Source organism: Callospermophilus lateralis, chromosome 5, assembly GCF_048772815.1.
Source record: "Callospermophilus lateralis isolate mCalLat2 chromosome 5, mCalLat2.hap1, whole genome shotgun sequence".
NCBI lineage: Eukaryota > Metazoa > Chordata > Mammalia > Rodentia > Sciuridae > Callospermophilus > Callospermophilus lateralis.
The window spans coordinates 148,102,368-148,123,380 of NC_135309.1; positions in this window are offsets into that span (position 1 = coordinate 148,102,368).

Below are 21,013 nucleotides of genomic sequence, written 5' to 3' on the forward strand. Positions count from 1 at the left end.
TCTTAACTAATTATTTTGTATCCAAGATGTGTGCTCTTCTTCCCAGATATTGGCTATTTTCCCTACTTTTCTGTTTTGTTCATTGTTTCTCCTCCTCCTCCTTTTGTAATAAGATTTTATTTGAAATTTCTAAATTTAAAATAGTGTGAGACAGAAATCATAATCATACCTATAGTGAAAATTCTGGAAATAAATAAAAGACTTTTTTTCTTTGCAAAGATCAGTCACCCACAAAAGCTGCAAACTTGAGGCCATAGAGATTTTGTTAATAAATTACCAACATCCTGGCCCTTCAACAGCCTTCTCATGAAGAATGATCTAAGATATACAGTGCTTGTCAATCAACTGGACAAGGTTGTATTCCTGGAAGAAATTTTGGAACCAGTAAGAATCTACAAATTAAGGATAGTTATTCACTAGTGAATAGTTGAAATGAGTGAAACTGTTCTTCATCTTAAGCCTGGCTGATAAATGTAAATTTAAATTGGTTTATTTTAGAGCACAGTTTTGGACAAGATTCAAAACCTTAATTAGATCACTCTAACAAAAAGACATATGAGAGCAATCAGCTAATTTTCTCTAGATTTGATGTTCTTTACTCAAAGTGGTTTGGAATGAAGCTATTTAAGGGACATGAAGAAATGTGATAAACACCATGAAAGAAAGTATCTGCCCAGATTTTTGTTTAGAATATTCTCTTTCAGATAAAATGATTTCAGGGGTGTTATGTAAAATATTTTGATAACTTATTACATCTCAAGCATGGCCCCAGCAGGATCACGTTTTGTTTGCCTTTTGTTTGTTTTTACTGTGCCTTCTTCCAAAAAGAACTTAAGATGGTTTATAATAAAAGACAATTTTTTAAAAATGTTGAAAAAACTGGCTAAAACAAACAATAGTTTTTGAGACAAAACTTAGCTCCAAACTTCCTCATAGCAGTGAAATAGGGGAAATGAAGATTTTCATAAATCCCCTTGTCAAGTGGGAATTGTCAAGGAATCAGACAGTTTCATTTAGGAGAAATTCTTTCCTGTCCTAGGCTCCAAGAAGAATTTGTCATAAAGGTCCTTAATATATGAGTCATATCCCAAAGTCTCAATTAAGAGGGACTCTATATAAAAGGTTGGGTATTCTTTTGACAACAAGCGAAGTTAATTTTTTTCTTCTTCTGGTGAATAGCTTTGAAATGTATTATCAAAAGTGAATAGTGAGACTCTTGACAGTTAATTTTGCTTTATACTAGCATTTGAAGTAAAGCAGCGGATGTAATATCAAATTTTGGTTTCCCCAGTTTCCTTCTCTAAAAAGATGTTAAAAGTGCCAACTTCACTGTGTCAATTCTGCTATAGTTTTCTTTCTCCCTTCTTGGAAGTGTCTTTTGTTGTAGACCACACCTCAAGCCCCTTCTGGAAAAATGCATGTGTCTGACACATGGTAGACCATAAATATTATGTTGATATCTATTCCTGCTCCTAAATCTTTCGAAGCAAGTGTGTGAGCCTATTTGGGAGCAGGGGTTGTAGTTTGGGTCCGATTTCGTAGTTGTCCTTAAAGGGTTATCAATAGTGAATAGGCATTGCTGGTGAACCTGCAAAATATCATGTGCCATCAACCCAGTCCTCTATGACTTCACTTAATCATTTGATTTGAGGAACACTGAGCACTTTCCCCCCAACAGACTAACATTCAATTAACTCCCTGGGTCTGGAGAACTATCATCTTCAAGAATGATGTTCAATTTCCTTAGACTTCTGGGAGGTAAAAATGCCTCAAGCTGTTAAAGCTAAGTCCCTGGGTCATAAGGTTAGAGATGGGGAACACCAGAAACATGGAGAAATCCCCTTCCTTGGAGAGAGGAAGGAGGGACAGCCTCAGCAAACTACCCTTCTGGAGTGAACTTCGCCCCCTTCCCTGGCTCTGTACCTCCTGCTGTCCTCTGTTGTCTGATGGGAATCTGCATTTCAGCTGTTCCTCCCACTCCCTAACCTGGTTTCCTGGCTGGCCTCCCCTACCCTGTCTTTCTGCCTGTGTCTCCATCTACAGTCACCTCCTAGCTGAAGTCTTTCAACCCTTTACATCCTTCCTCCTCCTTTTGACTTACCAAGCACTCTCTTCTGTCTTGGCATTTAGGGTAAAGTATAGAATTAAAACAGATGCTACCTTGTTTCTTACATCCATCGAGACCCAGAATTCTGTGCTAATATTCTCCATTGAGCTAATGGATCCCACAAACGAGCCATTTGCTCCATTCTCTGTGGTAATATTAAGCCCATTATTTAATTTATTCCTACAGCTACTGCACTCAGTGCATTGCCAGAGGCATCTTGTGCAGATGGAGCAAGAAGCCAAAAGATTAAGGGATTGAGTTGAGGTCCTGGGAGAGGTAGTGGAGTGGTTCGAAATCGGACCCAAATTCCTTAAATCCTTGAATGTATTATTCTAACTAATGCACTTAATCCACAGCCTTCGATATTTTGTACAAAACCAAAAAACCCAAAACGGAAAGAGAGTGAGGTTTTCTTTCCCATTTCTGACTGTGAAGAATTTTCAGCAGTCACACATTAGCCAAAAGGCATGATTCAAGGCCTCTGAAACATTGGATAGCTGAAAATAATGAGTTGCATTATTAATTTAAATAACAGTAATGTCCCCAGGGCTAGCTTTGAGTACTAATCTGGTACACAACCTGAGTCTCCTATCGGAAAACAAAAGTGGCCATCACTATGACAGCTCTGGTAAACAGGGATATTCTGCTGTTGGTTTCCCCTCTGGAACTTAAGGTAACTGAGGACACCACTCTCAAAGGAAAAGTCTGCAGCTCAGAATTTCTTTTCTGTGACATGCAATCACAGAGCTTTATGCTTGTATCCCTGATAAAGATGTTGACATGACCTAAATCAAAGTGCCATCCTATCAAAACCTGACTGAGCATAGTATCCCTCCCTACCCACCTCAGTAGGCCCAACCTGGACTACACCAATTAGTCTAACCTCACTGGATTTATTCTTAACTCCAGGAAAGAGAAACATAGTTGTTCAGGTGGCCCCCAGGTTGGAAGATTAAATATTAATTGGTTCTTAACAGGAATAGTTCTGGGGCTGCGCCCTTTCTTTTTGTTATAAAGTCTAGTCTCTCTTATTAATGAAGTTTAAGATAACAAAGCTTGGTACATACCAATCTAGTTCAAAAATCATTATAATTTGAAACAATTTAGAAGATATCGGCTAAAAGTACAGCTCAGAATACTTAGTCACTAGATTAATAACAATGCACATTTATTAAGCATTTACAGCATGCCAGGTACTATATTCCAACTCATCCCACACCCCCCACCATCCTGGGAGTTTAGGAGGGGTCCTCATCTCCATTTTCAAAGTAGGCAGGGGGTTAAGTAACTTGCTAGAGGCCATACAGCCTGCAACAACAGTGCCATTTGTACCTCCACCACCATCTGGCCCCCAGACTCTGACATTCCCAACACCTGATTGTTAGCACTGGCCACTAAACCCTCCCTTGTCATTTCTCATTCAGGAGCTTCACCAGACTCTCACCCACATGTGATTTCCTCTGCAGATGAGGCTTTGACATAGTTGGGTTTTGACTGTGCCAAGCAAAGGTCTTCCCAGCCCAAAGGACGTGCTCTGACTTATTTTCTAATAACCCTTAGTCCAGTTGCTCCTCTCCTTTGTCTCTGTTGGAATGAATCTAACTCTTCTCTGTTCCTGGGTCAGATTTTCTTGCTCACCTAGGTGGATGACCTGTAGTTCCTGATGGTGTTTAAACATCTGAGTTCAGTGTTGTTTCTCTCTAGGGCACTCCCTCCCCTGGCCCATTTTGTCCTCTGCATTAAACCCCATGAATTCTCACAGCTCTATTCACTTCTGGTGGGCTTCTCCGTTTTTCACCTTAAAAGTGTCTCTATGGGCTGGGGTTGTGGCTCAGCAGTAGAGTGCTTGTCTAGCATGTGTGAGGCACTGGGTTAGATCCTCAGTACCACATACGGATAAACAAATAAAATAGAAAGTTATAATTTTTTTAAGTGTCTTTGTATTCCAAATCCCCAACAGCCAGGTGCATTCACAGTGACTTCTACTGGATGTAGAGATTGTCCTTTTTTTTTTTATGCCTTATGACATCATTATTTCACTCACACAGAGCACTTGAGTAGCAGAGGAGTTTGTTAGAATTAAACTAGAATTATTTTCAGTTATTAAGCCCTGAATATTCAATGTTTTTTGTTCATCTTCAGGGAATACATTCTTTTTTTTTTTTTTTCTGTTGAAGAACAAATCACGTTAGTGTTAGTATTAGGATATGGTTTTTGCTATAGTCAATATCAGTGAGGATTATTCAATAAAGATTCCTTTTCTTTCTTTCATAAATGTTTTTTGTAGTTATAGATGGACAGAATGCCTTTATTTTATTTGTTTATATTATGTGATGCTAAGGATCAAACCCAGTGCCTCAGTCCCATGATTCCTTTTCTTCAAGTGGTGGAAATGTAATCCTAACTTAAGACAAAAAGGGAAGGAGAGAGATAAAAAGGATGGACAGCCCCAAATGGCTTTCTGTGAAGGGAAGTTCAGTTCCTACATGAAGAAAGGTCCACCAAGCAGGCATTACCTTTATATGCTCCCTAATGGCAAGAAATGAGTATGAGGAAGCAGAATCTAGGATAAAAATGTGCCTTTGTCATTATTATACACACACACACACACACACACACACACACACACACACACACATATATATATATATATATATATTTAATTTGGTGTTCAACAAACTTAATGCTGACTACATACCAATGCTGAGGATATGACAGTGAGCAAGACAGACAAAGCTCCTGATCTCATAAAGGTTACATCATAAGATGCTTAAAACATCATCCAAATATACTTATTATCCCCGAGTTTCCAGGAAAAAAAAAAGTAAGAAGCTTCTTTAAAATTAATGTTTCCCATCACTTTCTTTCATTTTTTTTTGTTTCTATTAGCACTAGATGAAGTTATAGACCTAAATGCTTAAACCCTAAATATTTGATTTCTCAATGACCCAAGGTTAATTAGAGCTCATAAAAATATTAGAAATTAGCATGATATTTATACTAAAAGATTTAGGAAATTTATTGTTCCTTTGATTTTTAAGCCTTTTTTAGTGACTCAAAGTTAAAATAAAATTTTCAGACTCATCAGGTTGCTTGAAAAGTCAGTATTTTCTTCATTTTATGTATTTTTAGTTTAGTTGGTTTTTGTTTGTTTGTTTGTTTTGGTACTGGGGACTGAACTCAGGGCACTCTACTATTGAGAGATATCACCAACTATTTTAATTCTTATTTTTTATTTTTGAGACAGGATCTCATTAAGTTCTGAGGCTGACCTTGAACTTGTGATCTTTCTGCCTCAGCCTCCCCAATTGCTGGGATTACAGAAGTGTGTCAGTAGATTTGATATATTATAATAATGTATATAATTATATATATTATAATAATCAAGGGAGCAGAGTGCTTAAATAATCTACTGCCCCAACCACTAACTCAGCAATAGATCTGTACAATGACAGTTTGTCCTCAGTTTCCTTCTTTTTTATCCTTATACTTTATTCACTATTTTCCAAAGGCAATGGAAAATTAATCTGGCTGGGGTTGTAGCTCAGTGGTGGAGCGCTTGTTGAGCATGTGAAGCACAGGATTCGATTCTCAGCACTGCATACAAATAAATAAAGATCCATTGACAACTTAAAAAAATATATATTTTTAAAAAAGGGTTCACTATTAAAGAAAATTAGGTAACATGGAATCAAATGAACCAAATAACTTTAGAACCCTGAGCACACCATAGAGCTTCAATTATAACATAATATGATGCTATAGAAGAATAGCATAACATAATATATGGGAAGCCACTTCTCAACAGTCAATATCCCTCATTTTAGTAACAATGTCTTGACTGTTCTAGAGAGCCACCCCTACCCCATTCTTAGTCGGTAAACTTTGATGGGTCTGTTTCTCCTTTCCTCTCTTTGGAAATGGTCTTATGACTGGTATTGTGCTGATGTTTAACAATTCTCCAAAGGAAAATATTCTTGATATAGTATTTGCCAATTTCTGTAGTGTAAATTCTACTGTGATTATTTTTAAGCCACTGAGGTAAAATCTTGGAATGTGGAATTGGAAAAAGAGATACATTCTGCTTCTTGTAAACTTTGGTACACCAGCTCATCAGATATGACCCAAAGGAAGTAAATCAGACCATTTATCCCTCTGGGCCCATTTGTCCCTTGGTCCAAAAGAATGGTGTCCAAAAGAAGAGGCACTATCTTTCACTGAGTTTGTTAAGTAAAAGGAATTGTAACCAATTTCTGGTGACCTACTTGCTATGTAGTCCCTTTGGAAAGATCCTGGCTAAGAATGCACTCACCTCAGAGACAGGAAGAGCAGAGCTGAGAGATGAAGAACAAACTCTGGGATCAGAGTTTGAATACCTAGTTCAAGGCTGAACCTCTGGATTTTCCAATTACATGGGCCAATCAAACCCTTTTCACCCCTTTTTATCCTTTATTTCTTTGATTATTTATTAAGTTTTCATTTATTAAACTTGTTTGAATTGGTTTTTGTTTCACTGTAAAAATATGATCATTCTACTCTTTTTTCCAGGAGACTAATCTTTCCTAAACCAACCTGGGAACTGCTGTTCACTTGATTCTCCCCATATAGTCTATGGGTAGTAGACACTCAAAAGAACACCCTCTTTTCTGTCTTTACCAAGAAATATGAATTGGTAACTGTCTAAAATCCCCTGTGACTGCTATAAAGGTTGTTCAGACTCAATAGGCTCAAAATTGAAAACATATATTCTGCTGAAGACATACTCCATTGTTCCTGATTTTTATTAACTTGTGTGTTTTGTGTTTGATCAGAGATATAGAAGGGTGAAGACAGAGCTCTTGTCCTCAGGAAGTTTCCGTTCTAGAAGGAGAAACAGACAACACATAAACACATAGAGAAATAACAGGTCAATGTCAACCTAAAATAAGAGCTTTGGGGGAAAAAATACGTGGTTCAAGGAATTGAGAATGATGGGGACTGCCATTCTGGATGGGAGAGTTGGTTAAGGCCTCCCTGAGGTGTTTTTGATCAGAGAGAGCTGCTCAAATGGAAGGAGAGAAGGAGCCAAGGGAATATCTGGGGGATCGACAGGCACATGGTCAGCAAGTTCTAGAATTTCAATGAGGACAGGATGACTGGAGCATAGAAAGTAAGGGGAATTGGAAGAGGAATGGGGGCTGCATTAGGTGGAATGTTGTAGGCGTGATGAGAACTTTTGATTTCCTTCTGTTCGTGATGGGGTGGTGGGTTGAAACATGAATCCTTCTGGCCTATATGTGTAGAATAGATTGTAAGGATCAAGAAGAAAAGCAGGTAAGTCATTAAAGGATCTGCTACAGCTTGTCCAAGGAAGAGATGCTGTCTTAGACAACCATCCTTCTAGCTACCCTGGTTAGGTATCATCTTTGATGTGTTCTTTTCCTTCACTTGCTACATTTCTGTCCAGAAGTCCACCTGTGTGTTTTTCTTCCACTGAGCATCTTATAACCATCAAAGGCAGGTTGAATTTCCCAGGATGCAGATTGTAAGCAGTTAGTATGGAAGAGATTGCTTAGAGAGTGCTCTTGAAAAAAAGCAGCCCATAAGAGGAAAGGAAGGAAGCAGGATTGGGCAGAGAAAAGAGCCCAACTACAATGTGGGGGCTGGAATGATTTGTCCTGAACTGTAGTGAGGAGTAGAGCCCTTCAAAACCCCAACAATGATCAATCATTGTATGGCACCCTCCCAGAAAGAGGGCGTGCCTGTAGGTGAAGGGATTGACAGCTGAGGGCTCTCTGTTAACAATGTTCCCAGTGACTATGAATAATAAGAATAATAAGAACTTGATTTCTGAAGGAGAGGTCTGGGCACCATATCACAACATCTACCACTCCACTCCTTTTTACATTTGTCATTGAAATTACCCTGGTTGAATTTCTACTTCTTCCTGCTTAGACTCCAGTCCACGATGCTATCTCCAAAGTCATACTCCAAAGTAAATTCACATAGCTCCTTATTGCTTGCAGAATAACATTAGACTCCTTAGTATGGCCTTCAGAACTTTCTCACAGCCAAATGTCATCAACCCACAGCATGTCTTACAATCTGGGCCGATGAGTTTATCTGGCATACCTTAAAATTCACACTGTTTCTTTAACTGGAAATGCTTTCCTCCTACTATATCTATTAAAATATTAGCCTTATAAGCTGCTCCAAATACTATCTTCCTCTTTCCCCAGAACCACTCTATTCTAGTACTCATTTTACTTTGCTTACATTGAGTTGCAGTTTTGATATCTGGGTAAGAAGAGCAATCAGCCCCTTTTTATTTTATCTCCCTCAATAATCACCCTTGTCATAGCAGCCTCACAGTATGCTGGGTGCCTTGCCCTGTCTCAGCTTTTGTCACTGTCTAGATGGATACTCTGAGGTGGCAGAATATAGCAGAATGGTTAAGAGGAAGGATTCTGGACCCAAGCACTTTGATTTTGATGTGGATCCAGCATTTAACGGGTCCATGACCCTGAGCAAATTGAACATGTTGTGCTTCCATGCGTCCATCTTTAGAAAGATGATGATAAGAAGAAACAGTTCATATGGCTATGGTTTGGATTTAATGAAGTAGTAGAAGAGAGTTTACGACAGTGCTCTAAATGCTCCTTTGTAAGTACACGCTAAGTGTTGGCTCATGATGATGCCAAGAGATAATTAAAGGACCCCCATGTGTCACCAGTCCACGTGGTGGCCCAAAACTACCCCAGAGGAGAGTGCTGCTCTTGCTGAGATTCACATCCTCAATCAAGGGGCCTTTCACAGCTGCTCTGTAGGGAAATCTGTACACAGAGATCTTGTTTTCCTCTTAAGAGCATTCCTTTAATGAGTGAGGACATTCTTGCAAAATGTTCTGGAATTCTGTGCTTTCCTGTGGCCCTTTCAATCTGGATTCAGACCTGGTTTTATAATGAAGATTATGCACTTTTCCAATGTAGAAATTAAAGAGAAAGCACAAAGCATCATATTTGTAAATGAATGGACCCCATTTTAAAAAGTAAAATCGACCTTAGAGATTACTTAGTTCAGGAGACAAGAAAACAAAGAGATTAAGTGATTTGCCTAATTCACACAAACTTGTTCAAATCTTAAGGGACAAAATTACTCAACAACATTGCCCAGTTTTGCCAAAAGATGATATTTTCTTCAGTATGTAAAACTCAGACAAAAATAGAGCTAATTTGCTAAATCCCCACAGAACAAAAAAAGAAATCTTGTTTCTTTCTAAGACTTATTGTTCCATTTAAATTCTAGCCTAGATTTTGCACAATACTTACTGGTCTCCTAATTACCTTTCCTTTTGAGGACAAATAATTATCATAATTACTCATTCAGTTGTATATTCATTAATTTACTCAAAAGATATTTGTGAAGTATCCTTTACCAAAACTGACCTCAACATTGGAAACTTAAAATGAATAAACCCTAGTGTTCTGTGACAGGCCCACATCTGTGCCCTGTGTCAACTGGGTAGTCTAAGTTCAAGCCAGTCAGACCATAGGCTTAGACAAAGAATTGGTCTTCAAAAGCTAAAATATTGTGCTGTATATGTGTAATAAGAATTGTAATGCATTCTGCTGTCATTTATTTTTTTAAAAAATCAATTTAAAAAAGCTAAAATATTGTTAGTCACGAAGCCAGTGATCCACTTCAGAGCCAAGTTACCATATATGCAACCAATTGCCATTATGTGAGAATGGTTCTCTAAAAATAAACAAATAATATGTTCTAGTCCCCTTTTCTTTTGCCTACAGATTGAGTTCTACAAACTCTAGGACTAAATAAACATGATGCCATTACAACGACTTTTACACAGTACCATGTTATTACCACACAGTTTTAATGCAGTTTGTTTTATTGTTTTCATGAGAAATTGATAAGTCTTAGAGGAAAAACAAATTGTGGTCAAATGAATTCAGAAAATATGGGGTTAAACAAAATTAAAGAGATTTACTGAGCTTCCTTTCTTCAACCTTTAATACACTAATATATATATCATGAATCTCAGAGAGAGAGAAAGCATTTGGTCAAGGTCAGACTAACTTGCTTGTGGACCCTTTGGTTTGCAGGGCATTGCCCACAAGGGCTTTCAGACCCAAGGTCAAGTTCACCATCAAACAGGTATTGCTTTTTTCTAATACATTTTTTTCCTGCTATGGTGTAAGCTCATTTTATCTTTTTATATTGTTATTGAGAAAAATGACTCACAGTCATCTGGATAAGAATCATATCTTTACTTGAAAATCATTAAAATACCCTCAACGTCACTCTCCAGGAAGGTCTGGAAAGGATTCATATCCCTTCACTCTGCACTAAGAAACAAAAAAATACGCACCTGGTCCATAAGACCAGCAAGATTTGGCCCCTGCTACCCTCCTAATCTCTACTCCTGTCACTCTTCTGTAGTCTAAGTCTTCATCCACATCTGGACTTGTAGGTTTGGAAACTCAGCTGTATTGGTTTACTAGAGGGAAATGGAACCCAATGGAGTCATAAAATCAACTCATAAAAGATTAATGTGTTAGGCATGATGCCAATTTATTAATTTAAAAGTGGAGTAATCAAATTAACTGGATGTTTGTGTTGCTTGTCTGTGGCTTCTTTTGGGAAGCTATAAATAGTCATTTGACAGCTTTTGAGCTGGAATCAGTGCCTGAGTGCAAATCCTGACTCTGCTTACTAACTGGGTGATCTTAGGCCAATGGATCTGTGCTTCTTAGTGTCTATTTCCCCATCAGTAATATTGGATGATCTTCCTGGATTGTTGTGATGAGATCTAATGAGAGAATATACCTGTTGCATATGGCTTAGAATAGAATTTAATGCATAATAAGCACTCAACAAATATTAGCTACTATTCCTGGAATAGAAATCTACTTAAAGAACTAACTTAATAGAGCCAGGAGAATCAAATAATGCTAAACAGAATTTTTTTTTGCAGTTGTGTTAACCTTGTAAGTCACTATGGATGCCTCCATCCATTCAATAGTTATTGACATCCAAATGGATTTCAGATGTTACCAGATTCACTTGGTAGTCTAGTCTCTTTTTCCATGATGCATGAACGTTAAAGAATGTGTGGATGAATTTTGAAATGCAAATGCACAACCTCTATTTCCGCACTCACCTGATTTTGTCGCCAGTCCCACTTCATTCTCAAGACTCTCCATACCTCCAATTAAAAATGCTTAAAAAACAATTAAAGCCAAGGTCATTATTTAAAGGCCTGGCCTGCTGCTGCCATCTGACCCCTCCTCTTGCTCCCCTTTGCACACTGTTTTAGGCACACTCACTGCTTCTTTTCCTCATACATTCCAAGCTCCTTCTCCCCTCAGGCTTCCCTCCAGCTGTTTGTTACATCTGCCTGAATTCCTCAAACACTTCCCCCCCCACTTGGCCTGGCTCCTGTCTACTTGGCCTCAGAGAAGCCTCCCAGATCCCCAGATTGATTAGACTCCTTCATTGCACTTACCATAATTGTAATCAAGTGATCAATGTTTCCTGTGCTCCTTTGCAGTCAAATCAAGGAGAACAAGGCCCTCCTTTCGTGTTCACCACCAAATCTCCAATGCTCTATACACAGGTAGGAATCCAATCCTTAGTTGTTGAATAGATGAATTTCATCTGCTTAGCATTTTCTATTTTCTGCAATGGAAAGATAAGGCTTTGACCTGTAGCACTCCCTACTCACAATAGAGCAAGATTCAAAATCAGGTCTTTCTGACTCTTAACAAACACCTTTTTCTATGCCACACTGCTGCATGCCATAGTTCTGTCTGTATACATCATACTTTTCCTTAGCTTCTGCCATTCTTTTTATGTATCCTCATAGCTGCAGTCTTTTCTATTCAGAGCTCTGGACTTTCTCTTTGATTCTTGAACCTGCCTATATATCTCCCTATCATATCGATCCACATTATTTCTCTACTAACTTTTTTTGTAAATTTTTTGTTTTTGTAATTAGTTCTATATGAAAGTAGAATGCATTTTGATACATCATATATTAAAAGAGTATAACTTCTCATTCTTCTGATTGTACATGATGAGGATCACATCAGTTGTGTAGTCATATATGCACATAGGGTATTAATGTCCAACTCATTCTACTATTTTTCCTACCATCATACCCCTTCCCCTTCCTTCATTCCTAACCCTAACCCTAATCCAAAGTACCTCCATTCTTTCTTAGCCCTCCCCCCTTTATTGTGAATTAGCATCTGCATATCAGAGAAAATATTTGGCCTTTGCTTTTGGGGGGTTGGCTTATTTCTCTTAGCATGATATTCTCCAGCTCCATTCACTTACCAGTAAATGCCATAATTTCATTCTTCTTTAAGACTGAGTAATAAATATTCCATTATGTGTATATACCACATTTTCTTTATCCATTAATCTGTTAAAGGACACCTAGGTTGGTTCCATAGTTTAGCTATTGTGAATTGAGCTGCTATAAACAGCTCACTTTTTATGGCAGCATCACTGTGTGTGTGGCTGCATCACTGTAGTATGCATATTTTAAGACCTTTGGATATAAACCAAGGAAGGGGATAGCTGGGTCAAATAGTGGTTCCTGTCTAAGTTTTCTGAGGACTCTCCATACTGCTTTTCATAATGGTTGTGCCAATGTGCAGTCCCGTCAGCAATGCAGACGTCGTAATAGGAGCTACCAGGATTAAGGCCATATATTGTTTACATTGGGGTCTAGTAATATTGTACTCCTCCTTAAAGATGAGGTACTGGAAACCTTCAGGGACACCATAGTCTACAGGGTAAAAATCTGTACTGCCTCAGATCCACATGACTAGATGAAAAAACAAACAAACAGCATGAAAAAAACAAGAGAACAAAGCACCCCAAACAAACCAAGGTGTTCCAATGACAGAATCCATTGATATCACAGTAGACAAAATATCAGAGGAGTTTAGAATGTACATAGTTAAATTGATTTGTGAAGTAAAGGATGATATAAAGAGTGAAATCAGAGAAAAAGTCAGTAAGTGAAAGATTATTTCAATAAAGAGGCAGAGATTCTGAAAAATAAATAAATAAAAAGCAAGCAAGCAAACAAACAAACAAAAACCAAGCAGAAATCCTCAAAAATGAAGGAATTAATAAACCAAATTGAAAATTCAATGGAAAGCATCACCGATAGATAAGACCACTGGGAAGGCAGAACCTCAGGCAATGAAGACAGAATATATAATCTTGAAAATAAAGTTGACCATGCAGAGAAGATGGCATGAAAACACAACTATTACAAGTTACTCTTCATCTTATCAAGACAACCTTGCTATTCCATACCCAGATATACACCCAACCAACAAGAATGTATGTGCGTATTCATACCTTGATATGCAAGAGGGATTGGTTCCAGGACCCCCTGCAGATACCAAAATCCTAGGTATTGAGGTCCCTTATATAAAACAGCAAATAATTTACATATAACACATGCATATTCTCCTATACACTTTAATTATTTCTAGATTATTTATAATATCTAATACAATGTAAATGTCATATAAATTGTTGTTATATTATTTAGGTAATAATGAACAGAAAGAAATCTGTACCTGTTCAATACAGATACAGTTAAAAAAAAAATGTCCATCAGCATTTGGTTGAATGCATAGACATGGAAACCACGAATGGGGGTGAATCCGTGCTTCAATGAACAAAAAGTTTGAAGTCTAATTTCATCACCGAATGTGTTGGTCATGCTCTGTGTGCCCAGATGAGAACTTCCTATATAGGCAAAGAGCCTACACTGAACTAATTGTCTAATATCTAAATTGTGACAAACATAAGGAACACAAGCCTGCAATGGGCTGCCAAGGACCCAGCCATGACTCTGATCAGTCCAGGAGCGCTCACCTAAGTGTGCTGTGGTTTGGGCCACAAAGCAACCAACACACATTCACGTAATTACATTGATCCAGAATGTGCTGGACTCCATGCCTCTTCTCTATCTTCTTCACTCTCAGTGGGACATAGTGGCTCCTCCTTCCAGGTTCTGAAATCAGTCTTCTCCTTGGGAAAGAGTTAAAAAGATGGATCTGAATCACTGAGGACCCCAGGTTCAAGTCAGTCTAGCTCAGATGCTGGGAATGGCGGATCTGGAAAGGAGTGCTCTTAAGCCCCTTCTTTTTTTGGGGGGGTGGTACTTGGGATTGAACTCAGGGGCACTGGACCACTGAGCCACCTCCCCAGTCCTTTTTCGTATTTTATTTGGATACAGGATCTCACTGAGTTGCTTAGCACCTCGCCTTTGCTGAGGCTGGCTTTGAATCCGTGATCCTCCTGTCTCAGCCTCTCAAGCTGCTGGGATGCCAGGCGTGGGCTACCACACTCGGCAAGCCCCTTCTTTTCACCTTTCTGGACTGGTTTCATACCCATCCCTGGACTTTCACTGTGCTGGACAAGGGAGGTTCAGAGGAAGGGGAAGATTATCACAAACAATGGAAAGGGCACAGCTTTGAACTCATCCACATGGGTGCTCGTCCTAATGACTCTGTTTCCTTATCTCTGATTTGGGGATAATGCAACCAAATTTAAAGTTGTGAACAAACGAGACCCACCTGCTGATCTAAGTCATCTTCATCTTGTCTATTATTGCAGTAACCTGCTAACTGCACTCTCGGGCATCTACCTTGCTCCCCTGTTTGTTTTCTATCATTGACATAACATCTAAAACAATGCTGTTTAAAAATGTTACTTGGATGGTTTTTCTTTTCTTTTGGTTTAAAACATTCCCTTCATTTTCCTGCAAATAAGAATCAAAGTTCTCAACTATTTGTTTCTCAACCTCAGCACTGTCAACATCTGGAGCCAGCTAATCTTTGGATGAGCAGGACGGTTCTGTGCACTACAGGATGTTGAGCAGCATCCCTGGCCTCTGCCCACTAGATGCCAGCAGTACCAATGGCCCCAGTCCCACAATGTCTTTAGATTGTCTGCTGGGGAGAAAACTGAACCCTGCTGGGAACCACTGACCCAAAAGGACTTAGATGACTCCTTTCTCAACCCCTAACCTGCTTCCTCTCTCATCTCCTATCGTACCCCTGACTCATTTGGATCCACTCATTCTGGCTTCCTTGCTTTTCTTTGAACACACCAGGCAGGTGCCTCCTCACAACTTCTGCACCTTCCATTTCCTCTGCCTGTGATATTCATCCTCCCAACACCCACATAGCTCCTTTCCTTACCTCCTTCAAGGATTTGCTCAAATTTCACCTTCTTAGTGAGCCCTTCCCTGGATTCCCTATTTAAAAATTTAATTTGGAACCAGTGTAAGTTTTATTTACTTTGTTTATTGTCTGGTTCCCCTGTGAAAACATGAGATCCAAGCAGGCAGGGATTTCCTTTGTTCTCTGCTCCGTCTGCAGTGCCTAGAATAGCGCCTGGCTCATAATAGGTGTTCAGAAAAGATCTGTTGAACAAATGAATGAATAAGTTCTTAGCCCAGCTCAGTGTCTCATAGGCATGTGGGAGGCAATTAGTGAGTATCAGTGCCCCTTTTCACTCCTCTGCCACTAAAGCCACCATTGTAACTGGGCTGCTTCAGAAGATCATCACTGTGCTTCTTCTGTCTTATTGCTCCCTTTATAATTGCCACCTCCCAAGACTAGGGTCTCTCCCCCAACAACAGATGACGTCAAGACTTGGGTTGATAGTTAGTCTTGAATCGGAGCACCTTACTGCCTGGTCATGCTCAGCCCATTTGACAGGACAGCTGACACTCTATCTAACTTTCCTTGTGCAGTCTGGGATGCCATTCCTCTGTCACAGACTGTCCAGGTTCTTCGATCCCCTGCTGCCTCTCCTGACCCACCTGCACATCATCCTCATCCCTCCCCTCCTACCAGCAGCACCTCAACCTATCATCTCCCCAAAGGCAGAATCCGGTCTGGTCTCAGTCCTGACATGCTCTGCACATACCCCTGTCTCCACAACTTCCTTCTGTCAAAACCTTGGGAAAAGCAGCAACGAGTTCATCTCCCTTTTCTCTGTTCAGCCTCCAAGAAACCTGAAATCCCATCAGGCATATCTTCCCCTGTAAGGCTTGCTTGCATTTTCTTGCTTCCACTTGGACTGTCATGTGAGCCAGCACTGGAGCCATAGAAACCTGACGCTCTTCCATAAGCGAAGAGCTGAGAATGACAAGACTCAACAAGTCATCAGGCTTCCAGTGAAAAGGCGGCCTGTAGTCCAGGTCGGTCATCGTTTTTAATGTGTTAACGTGATACGAGACAGTTTCTTTGGCAAGTATCACAACAATATCAGCACAGACTTATCTGGATACAGTTGTTAGTTCATGGCCTATAATAAGAAAGATCAAATAACCGTACACACTATTTCCACCTCAGGTTTTCTTGTGTGGCTATTGCAGGGATGGGTTGGGGCCAAAATCAAGATACATAAACTCGTGAAACTTAATGAAACAACCCTCTGAAAACTGAATTTTAAAATAGAAATAGATCTATAGACACAATCCCAAAGTGCTCACATAAGCAAAAATCATGGATTGAACCATGATGCATTTGTCTGAGATAAAATTGAAGATCGTTTATCAAGTTGTCAGTGGAATCAATTATTTGAACCAACACTAATGACAAAAAAAAAGATATTTAAGGTTATAAGGATTTCGTGAAAAACTCAAGGTAATCAAAAACACCAATTGAAAATTATTATAGTTTGGCTTCTGGACTTCTGGCCATGGTATCCAGTCAATTTCTCTCCTCCCCCTCTCTTCCCATTCTGACTTCTCATAGCTTTTCTACAAGCTAGACAGGATGACAGAAGTAAGCACTCTATGTCCTTGACCTTTTTAGTTCCTGAATGCTATGAAGGATGGCAGTCATTTATCACCTTCCCATAGCCAGTAGGCAGGAGACAGGAGTAGGATCTGATTTCCTGATTATCTGGGTCATATTTTTCTACAATGGTCTTAAAATGATAAATACACTTGCTACCATATCAACCCTGCGGGGGATAAACTGTCAAAAGAGCAAAGGCAGAAATTGCTTAATCTGCCTGATCATACAAGTTGTATGTGGATGATTATGCATCAGAGCTATTTCTCTGGATAGTCAGTCACCCAAATTCCCGTGCCAAAGCCATTGGCCACAACTAACTGGAGTTTAATTATCTTCCTGAATAAACCTCAGTTGTGCTCCACTTTAGATTTTGAGCCATAACAAATAAAATATCGCTGTTTTGAGTGAAAAAAGAAGTCACAGATTTCCATCATGGCTGTATGAGCTGACATTCCCACAACAGTGTATAAGAGTTCCTCTTTCTCCATATCCTAGCCAACATTTGTTATTTTTATCTTTTTTATTATAGGCCTCCTAACTGGGGTGAGATGATATCTCATTGTGGTTTTGATTTGCATTTCCCTGATGATTATTGATGTTGAACATTTTTTTTCATGTGCTTGTTGGCCTCTTGTCTATCTTCTTTTGTGAAATGTTTTTTCAGATCATTTGTCCATTTTTTAATTAGGGCACATTATATACATGTATCAAATTATCACACCATACCCGTAAATATATATGATTAGTATGTGTCAATTGAAAACTAAAAACATTTTCAACAAAGAAACAATTTTTTTTTTTTAAATCTCATTTTTGGAATTTCCCAAGTGCCTGGTAAAATACCCAAATATTTAGACCTTGGCAGAGCTCCAACGTGTCTCAGCAATGACTCCACAGTGCTTCAGTGCACTGTAGCATAATGCAAGACACATCGATTCTGTGCTTAGCCATTTAATTAATGAACATTTGTGGAACACTAGTTGTGTACAAGATCCTATATCCATGCCATATACAAGCAAAAATACTAGAAAGTGAGAATAACCCCAGCAGGGGCCACAAGTCGAGGAAGTTTGTTTGGGGTAGAAGGAAAAAACAACTTTACTTATAAATTTCATTACCTTAAAACCATTCCATGGTTATGAACAAGTGAAAATATGAGCCATAAATAGAAAGGAATAACAGAATAATAAAAGAAACCTTTTTCTGTAAAGAGACTTGATAGGGAGCAGTTGGATTTAAAATTTTGAAAGTCAATAGAAATCCTAATGAACACGGAACTGCCTTTCTCTGCAATATTTTGAGAATTTTTTGTAGCAAATTGCTCTGATTCTGACCTTTAGAATTGGCTTAAAGGGACAAGAACTTGCCAGCATTTTTCTCCTTAACCTTTATGCATCTGCAGAAAATCTGGCTTCCATGCAAACCAAATAATTATGTATTTAAGGCAAGGTTAATAGGTATGTAGGTTCAGAATATCTGGTGGGAAAATTTTATTAACAACCTTAAAGTAAAAAATATAGGTTCCTGGGGCTGCAATTAGACCTAACAGCAGTCTATAATATTGAATTCCTCCCTGATATTTTCCCAGAAAGAAATAAAGATCATTTTCTTGCTTCAAACATTTTGGAATAAAATTGCTTTACTCATTTTAGAGAAAATCTCCTTTGGGGAAAAAAAGTCCAGCATGTGTGTTTCTTTCTCTGTTGGATTGCTGATCCAGATATGAGAAGGATTGTCAAGTCTTTAGGGAGGATATTGAATTGACTTTTCTGTTACTTTCAACCTTAGTCCTTTTTGTGTAACTATAATGAAATATCAGGACTGGGTAATTTATAAAGAATAGAATTTTATTGAGTTCTGGAGGCTGGACATCCGAGAACATGCCAGCAGCATCTGATTGGCACCTTGGGAGGCCTCTTGCTGCAGGGTAACAGGGTGGAGGGCAACATATGGTAAGACAGAGCAAGCACACTAGCTTGGCTCTTTCTTCCTTTTCTTCTAAAGCCACTAATACCATCATGGGGATTCCATCTTCTTGACCTCATCTAATCCTAATTGCCTCTGAAAGGTCCCACTTTCAAATACCATGAACATATGAATCTGGAAGTCATGTTCTCAGCACGTAAACTGTTGGGGCACATCCAACCATAGTACCTACTTATGCTAGCAATAGTTCCCCAACTTTCTTCTGGGTAATCTTTCTAGTTTCTGTTGCTGTAGCCTCATTTCTGTCTCCAGAGATGGGTACATCCGTCCAGCCATTAGGTCAAGATTACTCTTGATCCAAGCCAGGCCAGTGAGACTCTGCTTGGAGATTAGCAAATTGGTGGTCACCATCTTGCTCCTCCTTAAAGAACCTGCCAACTAAAGATGGAAGTGAAAGAAAGTAGAGGTTAAGAGATAAAAAGAAACAGGTTTTTGAAGTCTTATTTGACTATCTAGATCCAGTCATGAGTGAAGCTCTGATTTCAGTTCACTGATACTCTTCCAACCTCCCTACGCCCTTGGTCATTCCCTATCCTCTTGTCAGGACTTCCACAGATGACACTTCTCTGGTGCAGATCACTTGCCTTTACCTGTTCCCAGAATGTGCAGATAGTGCGTTCCTGCCTAGTCTTCTTCCCACAAGAACCTCTACACCATTTTTGCCCTATCTACTGACCAATATCATCTCCCACACCCCTGACAACCTCCCAAAGGTAGTTTTTTGTCTCCAGTTTGTCCTATGCATTCAACTGGAAACTAAGCTTCCTTCTCTCAAAAACCATAGGCATTTTAGATTTGTAACCAATACACTTTGTTTTTGCTTAAGGCAGTTTAAACTAGGTTTCTGTCACTCATAACTGAAATAGCCCTTGATCTTCATTGATTGAAGAATTCAACCTTTCTAAAGCAAATTGATTTTTTTTTGAAAGAGCTAAGGACCACTTAGAGCCAGGCTTTTAAAATAAGATTGGCATGCAAGCATGAAAGTACCATTTTGTGCATAAAATATTTTGCACTAAAGTATAATGAATATAAACTGAAAGATTATTAAACTGATTTTGTACACACCTCTGGTCCTCTGAAGAGAACTTTCCATGATGCCTTCTGATATTGAAATGGCACTTATTTAATGCCTGCTATATGACTATTCATGAAATGAGTGGCTTTAGAGCAAAATTCCCCAGGTTGTGGTCTTGTGGTCAATAGACCACCTGCATTGGTAATATTTCTATTGGTTGGTAATATCAGGTTTAAAATTCAGATTCCTTGGACAAACTCTAAGCCCTTTGAATAGTAGTATGTGGGAATTAGGCCTAGTAATATTCATTTTTTGACAAAATTCCAGGCAACTTCTGGGCTCATAGAAGTTTAAGCATCACTGCTTAAGTCATGTCTCATGTATTTATTTTTTCTTTTCTTTTTTTCAGTTTGCCTTCAAGTGTTACTGTCCTGACCCAAATAAAAATTCTAAGAATATTTCATCATTTTGAAGATTGAGACAAAAGAGTGCACCTGGACAATTTGGTAAGGGTGTTATGTGTTAGCTTTGGTTAAGTTAGCTCTGATAACAAATGACTCAAAATATTGATGGCTTACAACCTCAAATGTTGATTTCTGATTCATTCACTTTTCTATTATAGGACACTCCAAGACTGGATATCAAAACTCTTTCTGGGTCTTGTAACAGAAGGTAAAATGGATAGGTGGAGAATAGCTAGCTCTTGAAGTTCTGCTCAGAAGTGACACAGGTTACCTACAGTCACCTTACATGAGCCAAAGTGGGTCAGATGACCACACCTGTGTTCAGTGGAGTAAGATAGATAATACATCTACAGAAAAGGATACTACTGGAAAAGCAGCCAATATTTTGAACAGAAATATAATCTACCACACAGAAAATCCTGTGGAGTTGGTCAAATGCTCTTGAAAATAAAGAGGAGAATGAATGGTCAGGTATGTTTAGGACCTGCTACATATAATATCAATCTCTGGAGCTTTATTTTGTAAACCAACATAATGACTGTCAGAGTCTTGCAATGGAAAAAAAAAAACAACAACAAAACAAAAACAAAACAGA